Source organism: Saccostrea cucullata, unplaced genomic scaffold, assembly GCF_032062105.1.
Source record: "Saccostrea cucullata isolate Sc308-1 unplaced genomic scaffold, CSIRO_AGI_Scuc_v1 ctg6196, whole genome shotgun sequence".
NCBI classification, from domain to species: Eukaryota; Metazoa; Mollusca; class Bivalvia; order Ostreida; family Ostreidae; genus Saccostrea; species Saccostrea cuccullata.
The window spans coordinates 16,719-32,934 of record NW_026928693.1 but is presented as its reverse complement, the minus strand read 5'-3'; positions in this window follow the sequence as shown (position 1 = coordinate 32,934).

Genomic DNA, 16,216 nt, shown 5'->3' with positions numbered 1-16,216 from the left:
TAAAACATAACCCGGGGCAGTTAACGCTAAATATAAAACGCCACAGTTTATAAAAAAAATAGCGGCCCACGTTTTGTTTTATCATTTTAAACAAAGCTTTCAAAAGAAATCAAAAATCTTCAGATTCGAAGACAAAACATCCCTAATGACGCAGCGGTGCTTAGATTTGTCACAACTTCACCCGTTATGCAAATTATCCCATGTTTCCCACTATCGTCGATGCCCTTGCATACTACAGCTTAACGCACTTCTTAAACTCACATGATTTCTCGCACAAATAAAGATCACACTTTTCTTGCCATAAAATTTAAAATTATTGAGTTTCAGTAATCATCATATTATTGAATAATTCATGATAAAGGTGCATATTCTCTAAAATTATTATCTTAAGTTTTAAAACTCGATGTTTTTAAAGGGAATTTGTTGGTACACATTTATGACGGTACATGTGTATGCTTCTACCATAGGTATTCACAAATTAATTAATCGATCTTTCCTTGATACTATTTAGTTGAAAGGTTCAAATTGACTTCTTCCAGATGGGTATTTTACTAAGGACTTTGCATATTTCCCATTCTTGTCTTGGTTTTGTCGAAATGCAGCGCAGAAAAATGACGAAACTGCATAAAGAAATCATGTCAAATGATTGGATAATAAAGTATTTTTTATCTTTCAACAATGCAAATTGTTACTATTGAAAAGAAAATTCTTTTACGTTTATGGTCTAAAACTTCAAATTTTTCGTTGAAGGTATCTTTCATGATGCTAGATTTCAGAAAGTTATTCAGAAAAAAAATATCTTTTTAACATGGAAAGCAGTCGATCAGATTAAAAATATCATATTGCGACTTAGTGTCATTTTAATGTACAGAAAATACAACAGTTGCATGAGCTGCGCTGTTTCTGCATCTAGGCAATGAAAAATCCTACCAATTATTATGTGTGAATTATGTTTAAAGTAATGGAATAAGATCAAAATGAAGTTGTAAATCATTTTGAAAATATATATTGTTGACACATTATACAATTTTGCATTATAACAATGTGACTTTAATTTGTGCGAAAAATCATGTGACTTTAAAAAAAATGTAGCGTTGAGCTGTATACTAACTAGACAGTAATTCTTTAAATAGTCAGATATTACTTTCGTGAAAACGGTTTAATTATCTAGTTATATCGGGTAACAGGTTATCTCATTCTATATTATATTATATTTTCACATCTTAAATACTTTGAGTTCGTTTATGATGTATATAATGTGTTAGAAAGTATTTACGTATTTTTTGAAGAATTTGAAAAATGCAGTTTAGATGTTAGTTCTGAAACGTACTTTCAAGAAAAGATCATAAAAAATAAACCGGCGAATCAACAAAATTAATACTTTACATAATGGATATGTATGTTTATATGTTAAATGTGCTATAGAATGAACATTGTGATCGATATCCTACAGTAGTGACAGGTCACGATGCAGTGGTCAGGCAAAGAAAAAGTATACATGCAAGGTATTTTTTTGTGCGTTTAAAAGGATATAGGCAATACATATGCACATTACTTTACAATATACCGTTTCCACTGAGAATGTTTAAAAAAATTCATTAAGGTTATCAATTAGTTCTATTAGATGTTCTTTAAGTTTTGGAAGATGATTTAACAAAAAGTATAGTTTTACCTATTTATGGTATTTTTTATAAATTTGATTCAGAGGAGATGCACAGCATTGGAAGGCATCAAAACATTTCACAAAGGTTTTTGAAAGTTCATAACTACGTTATTTCCGTACTTAAAGTAAATTGTTCTCGCCTTTCCACCTTCCTTTTCTTTGCTTTAATTGTTCTCACATCAAGATCATGTAATTTACAGGTGTGTATTAGTGCTACGTAATATTTAAGATGTATAAATCCAACTTTAATTTTGGCCTTTCAAGCTTTAATCTTGGCTTTTCAAGGTTCAATCTTACCTTTTCCAACGGTTTAGTTGACTTTTCCAACTTTAAATTGATAATTCCAACTTTAAAGTTGGTAATTCCGCTTTAAAAGTTGCATGGCAATTTTTACTTCAGTTTTTGCTTTTGCAACTTTTATCTTGGCTTTTCCGACTTTAAAGTTAACATTTCAAATTTCAATCTTGGCTTTTCCAACTTAGAAATAGGTAATTCAAAGTTTAAAATTGGTAATTTCAACTTTATTATTGACATTTATCTTAATATATCTTTTAGTTCGTTTTTTTTCCTTTATTTAGTTTTTTTTTTTTATCAATTTTTAATGTATATTCAATTCACCGAAACAAATTGTAGAGAAATTAAATGTATCAAACTATTTTATGCTTTAACCTTTCTTTAAACTTTACATATAACTTTCAACTTTAAAAACCCTTATACTTGGGGGAGGGGGTGTTCAATTAATAAAGTTTTATAGTGGATGACGTAATTTCATAAAAATCTGTTAATGAAAGCATTTCGACCATAATTACACGTACAAGTATTTAATAAGATACATAAATCGTTTCAATCATATCTATATGCATTTTAGAAGACAATGAATTTGTTTGCTGAAAATGAGATTTGACAGATGAGACCGTATTAGTTTATTAACCCCCATCCCTGCAATCACGCATTTTAACGCACACAATCATGTACTTTCACGTTTTTACCCAACAATCACGGACGTTTTTTGCTCAAATAATGCGTAAAGTTTTGATTGTTTGTCAATAAATGATGAGAGAATAAATTTTGTATAATATTATTCTAAAATATTTCGCAAATAATAGTATTTTTCCTCATTTTAATATGTTCGAATCGTTCGATTTATTAGACAAAACTTGGGATGCGAGGCAAATTAAGAGGGTCTTTCTTTTGACACTAACTAAGCTCACCACTTGAACCACTGGGTTGGTGATGTAGATATCCCCCAAACCTTGTATGAGATAGGATCCTTGATCCAGAATTTATGAAATTCGACAAATGATTTTTTTATGTAAAAGTTTGATAAAAGCGTGTGCAGAAATCGACAGAAGGAACGTAAAATTACAACAAAAAAATAAAGTAAATTCACATTCATATACTCACCGTCAATAGAAACGCAACACCCTAATTTTAGGATGAAAATTAAAAACAGGTTATAACTGTGTACCAAAAAAGTTAGGACATCTTTTACTTTGCCAAATCAGTTATTTTACGGTTGAATGAATTTCTTTCCAATACTAAAGTTGCTTTTTAGCCCTCTTAAGATAATTAAAAATTTTCCATTTTTAATAAAATTTTAACAATATTTTGGGTTTCCAAGGTTTTGAAACTGTTAATCATAAGTATTGTACTAAAAGGCCGGGAAAATTATCCTTCTTTCTTTACAGGATGTGATGTCTATATTTCCTCAAAATGACTGATAGCAAGAAGGGGGATGTTTTAAGAGTTATGTGTTACCTTCTAAAGTTTAACGATAACATTAAAAATGAATATATTTAGGTAAAAAGTAAATTTACAAAAAATTAATGCTCCATTTAAACATTAAATGTTATTTTCAGATCTTAGAAAGAAACAAATACCTGGTAAATCTTAAAACATCCCCCCTTCCGACCATTTAATGAAAACGTGCTAGTCCGCCATATACAACAAATGCAGCCCGAGTTCTACCATGCATTAAGTTTATTAATGTCTTTATCTGAGCAAAATTAATACCCTTGGGCATTTTTAAATACATGTTTTTCAGATATTGGGGTCGGATTTTCTCTAACCTAGCGTAGTGTAGCAACTTTTTGACTTGCGGGTCAGAAACTGTCATTTATGCTATTGAAACACATGAGCCTGATGAGTCGTTATATAGTGTACATTTGTATCTGCAGCTCTTTTTTTTTTCTTTATTTTGAGAATTTCCAGCATTAGCAATGAAAATCAGTCATTTTGAGGAAATATAGGCATCACATCCGGTAAAAAAAGAAGGATTTTTTTACCCGGCCTTTTAGTACAATACTTATGATTAACAGTTTCCCTTGGAAACCCAAAATATTGTTACAATTTTATTAAAAATGGAAGATTTTGAATTCTGTTAAGAGGGCTAAAAAGCAACTTCCGGTAATGGTAAGAAATTCATTCAACCGTAAAATAACTGATTTGGCAAAGAAAAAGATGTCCTAACTTTTTTGGTACAAAGTTATAATCTGTATATAATTTTCACCCTAAAATTAGGGTGTTGCGTTTCTACTGACGGTGAGTATACAACTAAAGAAAAAAGAGGTTTGTTCATGAAAGAAAGCTTTGTTTTAATTTACATTTCATTTTATTTCTTGTTCTATTTAAATTCAAATTCGTAAATTTGCAATCTTATTGTTTCCACCTTATTCCACAATAAAAAGCTAGGAATAAAGGAATGACAAAATCACGTTGAAAAAGATGTAGGTTAATTAAAATTTGAAGGATTCATTATCAAATTAACATTCCAGTATCCGTAAAAAAGTGTTGCACTCTCTTATGTTTTGATTTTTAAAAATAAACGTTTACACATAAAACAAAGTATTGGGAAAAATTTTAATGCAAGTATACTGCATATTACTTGTTTGACATTTCTTTTAAAAACAGGAATCAGCCAAAACTCACTAGTAAAACCCCGCTCTAGATCTGATATGAAAATACAATGTTTTGTTAATTAATTAAAATTTACACGAGTTCAGTTACGGTCATGTAGTATTTAGGGGTATGTAGTAATGGGATGTTTACCCATCCATTTGTCTGTATGTCCGTCCGTCTGTCTTTACGTCCGTCCGTCCGATACACTTTTGGGTACCCATTCTTATCCACAAATGCTCTTCTACCATTGAATAAAATTTAATGAGGCTTCACATAATTTGATTAGGCTTTCACTGAATCTTTTTATTAATATTCATAGCAACGCCAAATCCGTTTCTTATTCGGAACTGGTCAAATAACTGTATCTAATAAACACACCAATAATAGAGTAATAGACCCTGTGTATTGATTTATGTATATATTTATTTGCATACGATGTTTCTTAATTTTACAAATTTTCTGCAAACATGGCCATATGTATCGCAATGGGAATACCCCAAATAGTTTTTCCGATATAGATTATTCTATAGAAAACACAGCTACTATATATATTTGTGTCCCCTTGATAAAAACCTCTAATGACTTCGTTATAAATCTAATTTAAATTTATGAATTTAAATTTATTCATTTTTATTTTTCAATGCTTGTAAAGAAATTTTCGGTATTTGATAGTGCCCCATCTGAAAATAAATGGTTGCCCCCCCCCCCCCCAACTGCAATTGGGCCTTGCTAGTTCGATAAAATTTTATACAAATTTACTTTATTCTCTAAATATAAGTCGATAGACTTCAGCCTATATCCGTGTGTGTAGGCGGGAGCCTTTCAACACTTCTAATGAAATTTTAAATAAATAAATGTACGCATCTTCATAAAATTCATCATGTCATAAAAAATTTATTGTGAAGGTAAAATTTATTTCTGCGGTAACCCTCGGAAAAAATCCTGGAAGAAATTTTTATAGTACAGTGGACCTTCAGATATCCGGACGCCGGATATCCGGATGCTTCAGTATCCGAACACCTTTCATGGGAACAGAATATTTTAATGTTATTTTATTTTGTTTAACTGGTTATTCAGATATCCGGATGCTTAACATAACCGTACAAATTGACTCTAGAAACCAAAGTGTCCGGATATATGAGGCTCCACTGTATATACTTCCGACACCATCGTGAAAACATATCAAGCACTAACCCCTACGTTCAATTCAACACGTTCTTTTTCTTGTAAACTATTAAACTGTAAAAAAAAAAATAAAGTACTGCACTTCAATGTTTTTTTTTTTTTTTTTTTTGTGCATATTGGCCTAGCTTTAGAAAAAAGAAATTGTTTTTTTTCTTTATTTCGTGGCTTTTTAAACACGATGATTTTTCATAGTCTACATGCAGGTGTAAAGATATTGACATCTACGCTAGGCTAGGGTTTCCGATCCGCCTCCGCCACTAGAGTATATTTCGGATCGGAAACCCTTGGATAGCGAGAATGAGATTTCTGCTAATTTAAAATCGATTGTTTTAACATATTGAATGCCGAGTCGGCAGCATTTTATCCGTATATTAACAAAAATATTGCTAAGAAGATATGATCAGTTAAAATGAAATGTCAGTCCCTTCAGCAATTTCCTATACATGTCGTTCAATAGAAAACTGAGCAATATTCCAAAAATATGTTTTTGTAAATAATATCTAAATACTTATTCATACAAATTAAAACAAACTTACTGACAGCTACAACTTCTTTGTTAGTCTTAAAAAATTCTGTAAAATAACTGTTATAAAACTCTGCACGGGAGATATTTCTTCTCTCCTTAATCTCAATTCTGTTTTTATTTATTTAAAATTCTGCAATTTCCGCTTAAATGTTTATCATATGACCGGTAGAAATAAAGGAGGGGTGGGAGGGAGTGACGAGTGTCGTCTCTTATTAGTTACGAGAAAATAAAAACCTGTCTAGAAAATTAAATATTTTGAACAATGATTTAGACTTTAAACATTCTTATGATGTGATAACAATATAACAAATCATACGACTGAACCATTTAAACAAAATAAAAGGAAATACATAACTATTTAAAATTACTGGTATTCAACTAAGAATTGCATAATTTTATGGTGATAAAAAAGCCATTTGCAATAAATTGCTACATACACCGTATGAATATTCATCTTCGAAACCACGTCTTTTTAGCTCGTAATTGCAAGTGCGCGGTGGGGAAAAGGAAAACGTTATCAAAAAGTAACAAATGTAATGTTTCTCGTGTCTTACTTCACAGACGGCACAAGAGGCAAAGGAATATACGAAAGCCCAGAAGGCTCATTCGAGAGACGAGGTTCGAAATACAAATTCGAGATTCGAAATACGAGATTCGAAATTCGAGTTTCGAGATTCAAGCTCCAGATTAACCAATCTAAAGCGGGTTTAACATTTGATTGCTCCCCTTTATTATGATTTTACTATCAAGAAATCGTTTAATATATTAATAACAAATGATTCGTTTGATTACATTACAATGCAAGAAAGAGTGTTATATATATTAGAAGAAAATTTAAATAATCATTGGATTTTTTATCAGCAAGATACACATATTTCAATTTATATGATGGCGTCTTAAATATTAAATATAATACATATATCAGGGTATATATATATTTCTATTGTCGACTTTGTTTCCGGGGTTGATGACATAAAAATAAAGTTATAAATTTGTGTCAAGTGTTGTAAAGATTAACAATAACCCACCCCTACCCACCCCATCTTGCCTATTTTCCAAACACACTGAAAATGTTAATCTGTATAACTTGAAAAGCGACGTAGTATTGAAAAAAAAACAAAAAACGCGTTCCTTTTCCTGTTAGAGGAAATACATAAAAATTAAGTATTTAATTTGTATCTTGATCTAGGCTTTGATTTCTTGAAATAATTAAAAACTGTATATACAATACAGATTGGCAATATGAATTGAAATAAATGCGGTATTTATTTTTTCTGATATCAATAGTAGATGCGTCTAAACTAGATTCAGAACTATAGAGTTGTGGTTTTAAATTATAGTCTCTGAACATACCGTTATGACCAAAGACTAAAATATACCTTGCAACGCTACAGTTCGATTCAGCAGCCAAGTCTCACTGCATAAATGTACCCTTTATAAATGTAATGAAATATATACCCTTGAATTACTGTGAAGTGTAGAGAGATTCATAATACTAGTATTTCATATTTAATTATAAAAAAATACAATATTCCTCCCTCAGCAATGATCTGATTAAAAAAAATAGTCGGCCTACTTGTTCTGCAAGTCAAGGATAAGACTCGTATAATATTCCATATATACGTATTTACTATTTTGTTTAATGAGAAAAATAAAATTATGTATGCTTCAAAATGTAATCCGGATTTTATTTCATTTCGTTTTACTACATAAAACATTTTTCTTGCATTATCATTTTAGCAAATGACCCATTTGTTATAAATTTATTCAACGATTTCTTGATAGTAAAAACATAACAAAGGGGAGTAATTAAATGTGAACCCGCTTTTGATTTGTTAGTTTGAATTTTGAATTTCGAAACTCAAATTTTTCGAATCTCGAATCTCGTATTTCGAAACTTCAATCTCGAATGAGCATTCTGGGCTTTCGTAGGAATAGTTTAGGAATGGGGTTGATTTTTGATGTAGCGTGTTATTTACTGCTGATCGCTGTAAGTTGAAAATAACTGCAATTTTGACCTATAAAGGCCATGGGACCATATTTTTTTTACAGAATTTTTTGTTAGAGCTAAGAACGAAGTTTTTAAGGATTTTTCTGAAATTGTCATAGTAAATTACTGAGAGATCTTAAGGTTTGTATAGCGTTCTATGGAACACAATTAGTGGTCTTCTCCCTATAGCGACCCCAATTTTTACATTGTAAACTAAATTGTAAGTCATGAAAAGTTGTTTTGAACTATTTATTTGAATATTGAAGAATTTTCGAGAGAAAAATTAGTAAAGTTAGGAAATATAATGAATGATGAGGATCCAGTAAAGGTGAAAGAGTTAGTAGTGATGTATTGTTCTGAAACTAATTAAAAATTTTATACCATTTTTTAAAAAAATGCTTGCATGATCAAACTAATTTGGAATTAAGCGGGTTTTTTTTTTTGCATTGTGAAATCGGTGGTTTAATTTTTGGGGGATTGCTTTAGGACTTAAACTACCTTTTATTCAGGAAACATATTTAATTTATTTGACTCGTCCTTAATAGTGTTTGTAGAGCTAAAAATATAATAATACAGCTGTTTATTCGTAAACAAATATGAAAATATTACATTTTCGCTATAGTTACATAGGGAAGGGAAATGATTGTTAACTTTATATTCATATTAAACACAACCCTTTAGGGACTCGATTGTAGTCAAAGTTGAAAGTCGGGTTAGTTGTTTATACATATATCAATCATAGAATGTTATGGAATCTACATACAAGCATACTTACAGTATCCAAGTAATATTTTTTTTTTTTGTTTAGAAATTAATGGAGTTTTTTTTACGTCCGTGGCAACACTCTTATATAAAGTGGTTAATTTTGATTTATGAAACGTGAAATTTAGGATGACATTGGCCAAATCTTTAAAATTATTCATCAATTATATCGAGATATGCTGTTTAATAAGTTGAGATCAGATTAAATCATAAAAAGAGTAATCTGGAAATCCGTTCATTGTATTAAAGCCATGAGAACTACTGTCAAATCAAAATTTCTCCTTTGGTGTATGTTACAAGGATTTTTTGCTGCAAAACAACCTATATTTTTTTTTTAAGATTGTGACTTAAAAAATGAATGAATGGAAAATATTACTTTCGAACACTTCCTCTCCATATTGATGTATGAAATGGGTAATTTCCAAAGTGTGTAGCAGGTATTTAATATAGCAGGCCTTCAATGTTTGGATACAGGAACTGCCATTTGTTTACTTGGTTGCAAGTGTTAACTGTGGAAAACTTAACACGTAGAAAGTTGTTATTTTCTAGGACATGTTACCCTGGTAACCATGACATGCAGCAACCAACTTTTGCCTGGTTTGATATTTCGGTATGAAAGAGTTTGATCACAGAGTTTGCAAAATTTGTCCCACTTATATATAAGTAAAAAAGATCATAATATACATGTATGGTTCTTGATATATATTTATATTCATTCTCTATATAATAATTTTATCAAGCGTGCGTGAAAAGAGAGTTTTCAAAAAAGACCATTTTAAAGGACACACCGAACCTGGATTAGCAGTTACCATTTTATTAGGGTCTTCAGGTTTCATTTTTTAGAAAAAAAAATCCAACATTAATTAAAATCAATTAGATATACATTTATTGTCAGTATCTTTGTCTCAAGATAGTACTAATTCAAAGAACCACTTCCTAGCATAAGTACGTGCAGAGTTTGCCTTCTATGTTTTAACACGGGCAAGAAAAATACACTAGTTGATTGCATATTAATATATGATTCATCAGAACCATGTTCGTCTTGATAAGATTTTCACATTATTTTTAGTACGTAAAAACTTATTTTTTAATACATAATAAACTAAGGTAAAAAAATTCTGTCTTTGTTTTATTTTGTATTTTTGTACGACTACTGCATCATGTGTGTAAAATAAATAAAACTCAATGAAAATATTTAAAAAGGAGAAACAGACAGTCATCAGATCATTCGATATTTTTTCTGCTTTAATGGTTTATCTCTTTTTTTAACTTATTGTCTGATAGGTGCTATGTGGTATTACCTTTTTATATAAAATGCAAAAGAAGTAGGTATTGCTTGATTTACAGCAGTAGTTTAGAAATTTAATTGTAAGGAAGACGATAATGACCTACAACTGATATTTCTCTTTATGTAAGACAGACAAACTTTATATATAGTTGATTGATTGATTGTATACTGTTTAACGTCCCTCTCCAGAATATTTCATTGATATGGAGACGTCACCATTGCCGGTGAAGGGCTGCAAATTTAGGCCTATACTCGGCACTTACGGCCTTTGACAGGGAGGGATCTTTATCGTGCCACACCTGCTGTGACACGGGGCCTCGGTTTATACGGTCTCATCCGAAGGACCGCCCCATTTAGTGGCCTTTAACGACAAGCAAGGGGGTACAGAGATATGGAGATAAGGAACAGTATTCAATATCAAAATCCATTAAACAATACAAAATAGGAACAGAGCAAACACGGACTTCCGAGACATCAGAAAGTCGGATCAGGTGCCATGGAGGAGAGAGCATGTCCCCGTTGACAGGTAACACCCGCGGTGTGCTCCCTGTCACGACCAGAAAACAACCGAAAAATCCGTCGTCAATTAAGTGAATAAATAATGGACTAACAATTACAATGAAAAACGTCAGTCTACTTTTTTCTTAATGATAAATTGTATTTGCTGACAAGGTCCTTGTATCGACCATAGAATTGAAACGCACCTAAAAATTTATTTTTCCAGCGGATATTGTTTTGTAAGGGTATTAAACTCTCCGCTACCTACCTCGGTTGGGCAAATTTAAAGTGGAGCGAATTCAAAGAGTATAATTCCTTAATGGAAACTGTAAGTGGGCGAAACTAAGACGAAACAAAAATGTTCACAAGATTGAAAGGGACAAAAATAACGCGGTATACTGTATTTAGTATTTAAAGTGTCTTTATCCTTATTTTTTCCTATCAGAGCTGAGCTAATTAATCAGCGGAACTAACATTGAAGTAAACCAATATAGAAAAAAGGAAAATAGTACCAGTCAGTGTTTTTGCTTTTTAATTTATTTGAGGATATCTTCCTTGTTTGACACATTTTACTTGCAAAATGTGTAAGAGTCGTACAAAGAGACAAATTACAGTTTTATGGGGTCTGCGTTGCATTTATTGAATGAATATATCTTACAGAATCATTTGACAGAATATTTCTGTTACGCGTAGCCGGTAAAACTAAGTTTGCGGCGTAAGCGCCGCCGATAAAATTCGGTTTGCGACTGCTCAATCGGCAAAAACGGTCGCAAATACCAAATTAGAAGATAGTTATTTCCTAATAAAGGGTGGTCTATGTTCGAAAAGTCTTTGGGTGACATTTTCAAAACTTTGACATTTCTTTCTTTGCCACTTGCTTTTAATTTTTAGGTATTAAAAACAGAATCTTTATAAATTCTATTGTTAACACAGGAGCACGTGCAAAAACGATGTAAAATGCCAATATAGATTACTTTCAGACAAATCTTTTCCTAATAAAAATCGAGCTAGAAAGAACCAAACAATCAAAAAAAGGTAAATTCAAAATCAACAAGTATCTAAATTATTTGACTTGTATCTTTATAATGAAAGCAAATTTATCGTAATTCAACTTGCATGAAAAAAACTATAATGGATCACAATGCAAGTATCACCCCATGTTTTTTTTTTTTTTTTTAGTATTTTTTACAATCTCATTATGCATAGTAGGTAATGTCTTAAAAGGTCTTTTTGTGAAAATATTATAATTCGTATATTTTTAAGACATGTATCATCTTTTAATTAAAATTAAGAGAAAGGTATACCTTTATGATAAAATAAACGAGATATATGAAGTTTTCTTTTATTTTCGTACTCGTATGTCATAAAATTTGACTTTTCTGCACTAGGAAAAAGGTAAGAAAACATTGGAGAACATCTTAATATAAAACAATTTTGCAGTAAACAAATTTTTGTTTTGATTAATAACAATTTACACCGATTTAAACTTTTTTTCCCGAATCCAATCATTTCCCATTACGCCCCCCCCCCCCCACACACACACACACACTTCCTCGTCAACAATCAACACCTATTAGAACTTAGAAATGACTTAACAATTAAATCTACTAATTAATAAGCAAATATAGTTAAAAGTACATTTAAAAAGAAGCAATTCTTGATTTTATCAAAAAATACAATTGAAGTTAAACTTAAACATATTTTCCTGATCTAAGCCGCTTTATTTTGTTAAATTTTCAGCTTATCATTTTGCCCTTTAGCAAAAATCAAGGTATTTTTTTCACAACAGAAATATCACAGTTGCAAAAGTCAAAAGTTGTAAAAGACGTCAAATCACGCTGCTCTGACTTAAAACAACATACCCCCCGTTAGGTTTTGGCTTAATAATATGCATAGAATGCTTTTCTTCCTCCCCTTTCTGGATAATTCTTTCAAATTTGAGTTTACAGATAGGAAATTTTTTTGAAGTGTTTTTACCATAAAATTTCAGGTGTGCACTTAACTGAGTTTGTCTTTATTGTAATTTCAAATATATCGGACAATAAATAATTAAATTTTGCTTATGTTTCGTGTTACATAAAACATAAAGATATATTTCAAATGTGATAATTAAAACATATTTTTAGCCAATAAAATTCTTTTTCCGAAATTAACACATATACCATTTCATCTATGAACTCGACTGAGGAGGGGACACTAAGTGCATATGGGAGTTTGATACCTTGTGTCTTTATTATTATTATTATGATTACATGTATACTATGGGTTAAAATTCTTTTCCGATACATGAGGTACATGTCTGGTGGCATTATTTCTTCCACATTTTTTTTTAACATTGTGTGATTTCTATTTCATCTTGACAAACAATACAATATGTGCAGCGATCAAAATGATGAATATTAAAACTAAACATATTATTGCTATAAAAAGTCTTTTAGTTGTTGATGTAGAATCGTACTTTTTGCATGGATCTTTAAGTGGTATGCTATTCTTTATCTCCATCGAATTCCCATTAGTCCAGTTTTTTTCCGGTATGTTGGTTATCAATTTATGCTCGTCTTTCTCTGAAATGTGATAAACTTCAAATCCGTAATGCAGGTTACAAATAAATGATTCTTTTGGGCACTTTTCAAAATGTGTTAATAAAGAACTTTTACACTATGGTATAAAAGGTAAAACTTTTTCCTTTATTCAATATTTTCTGGGGAAAAATTAAAAAAAAATCAATCTGTGATAAAATTCATGCAAAACCCCACTCGAAAGAATTGCAGTATTGATCTACTTCCTACCAGTCGTACTTTTGTCTTTTTTCAAAAGTTGACACATACTTAGTATTTGAATTATATCAAAAGATGAAGCAAGGAATCGATTTCTAAAAATCGTCCGATTTGACAACACTTAAAAGTTCATGTTCAAGACAATCCAACTTCTAGGTCATTGTGCGTAAAACCACAACAATACGGCAGCCTAAACGGCTTTACTCCGGGTTAATTCATTTGAAATATAAGTGATAATGTGATAAACAACTATGTTTAAAAGTTCACCGGGAAATGAACGTAAGTGGTACGTGATTAAATCTACTGTGATGCCCTTCGAGTTTAACAGGATTTGCTCACATAACCAACTTAATTTATTTCCTAGAGAATTATTAAACATTGCTGTTTATTTCAAAAAAAGATATTAATGTGAGTTTTAATAAAACATAAATTAATTGGGAGAAAAGAAAGAGAAATATAGTTTTGGTAAAACTTGCGTGTATCACCAGAAAATAGAATGGAAAATATCTAAATATATATATATATATATATATATATTCCGCCTTTATACAAAAAATACCCTAACAAATATAATGCTTGTTTGTTTTTTCTTCACAAAATTATACCATTTTTGCATTTCATGGAGGAGAGAGTATAATAGTTGCAAAAATGGTTTTACTATAAAAGAATTTATCTTATCAATCTTATTTATTACATTTCACAAAGTGTTTAAAATTCGAAAAAAAATATGAAGGTCATTTTTCACTTCCATGCATATTTGAAAATTTGATAATTGTATTTTTGTGAAAACATAAAGTAATTTATAGCATCTCGATAACTGTTAAAAAATTTTCCAATTTTTTCCGGAATAACAATTTTTCCCATTTATACGTTTTGTAATTATTTCTTCATATTGATCACGTGATATTTGTTTACTGAACCAATGTAGCCATTGTTTTTTAATGTGCAGAAATTTTTTGGATTTGTATGATACTTTCCTTGCTTTGTGTCTAAAATTCTTATGCAAGACAATTGCTAGCATTTGACGGTGCACCGTACATTCTCCTTAATTTTCTTTAATGGAAAGAACGTTGTTTGTAGAAGTTGTGGCTGCGTACAAACGATTACGTAACTCGCCCTCATCATGGTTATGAAACTGATAGTGTTAGGACATTCATTTGTCAGTAGAATGGAAGATTTTGTAAGTAATTCTACGGATAATCGGTGTGAAAAAAAATTTGAACTTAAGTTCCGGTGTTCACGTTTCTTATGCAAGGATTTAGAGGAGTGACATAGTGGAAAGATTAAGGGGGGAAGGTCTGCGTTATGTAAGACTGATTCATCCAGATGTGGTGGTACTGCAAGCCGTATCAAATGACCTCTGCGATCCTACGAAATCAGTAGCAGATGTCTTCAAACAATTGATTGACTTTATCCCTTCGTTATGCAGAATCAGTGAAACATGTTGTATTTCTCAACAAACTTTACACAGAAGACCCCCACTTACTGCATACGCTATGAAGTGGATACTAATTGGTTCAATGACAGAGTGGATGAACTTAATTCTGAGATTACCATCCTATTTATGTAATGTGGATGGATCAAAATTTTCCCGTTTATCAGGTTTCTGGTCCCCTGCAAGTCAGGACATGGTGTTTTCTAATGATGGTGTTCACTTGAATTCGCAAGGAATAAAGAAATATTATAATAATTTGCGAGCAGCAGTAGTTTCTTCAATTAAAACCATAACATATGGTGGGTATTCATTTTGTATTGAAACACGGGCGGATAATTAAATACACATGGCAGTCCAATTTGGTCAGTTGGGCCTATGGTTTAAATTGTGTTTCAAAATCTCTCAAAGGTAGAGCTAAATACATCTTTGAATATACTTGTAAACAACATAAAAAGCTTTCTATTGCTGTTCATTACAGGGCTTACAATATTGTCTCATTAAAGTAAAGGCCCAAAACTTTGAATTGTTGTTCCCCTATATGGTTGGGGTAAATAGGTCGTGGTGAATTACAATAATCTTACCCCTATATGCTTGGGGTTAGGTTTTTTAATCATATTAATAATCCATTGGTCTTTATTTGCTATACATTTATTATATATATTCACGGTTTTATCTTAAGACGATTAATATCACCATATATAGGTGTAATGCATCCGTTAGATATGTCCTATTTGTTCATACCCCTATATGGTTGGGGTTTTTGTTTTTATATAATTATTAATTAATTGTTTTACACTATATAATTATTAATTAATTGTTTTACACTATTCTACCGGATGTTTTTTGGATATGAACAACATATTATCTTACCCCTATATGGTTGGGGTTTTCAAGATATCCTGGCTAACTGTTTGGAGTTTGTATTTGATATTCCCCCACCACAATTTTTTCAAGGATTATGCTTGTGCTTCTTGCACCTGCTTTATAATATGTGTCCCTATATGGTTGGGACATATTTTCTAACTCTGAATATTTCATAATCATATGGCACAGTACATAAATGATCATGCTCGATTTCTTTATAGTAATTGTAAGTTATTATTATGTCTATATATAATGTGGGTTTATAAAATCTGCCCCTTTATCTTTGGGGCTTCTCAATAAATGTTCAGTAATACATGTATGTATCGTGGG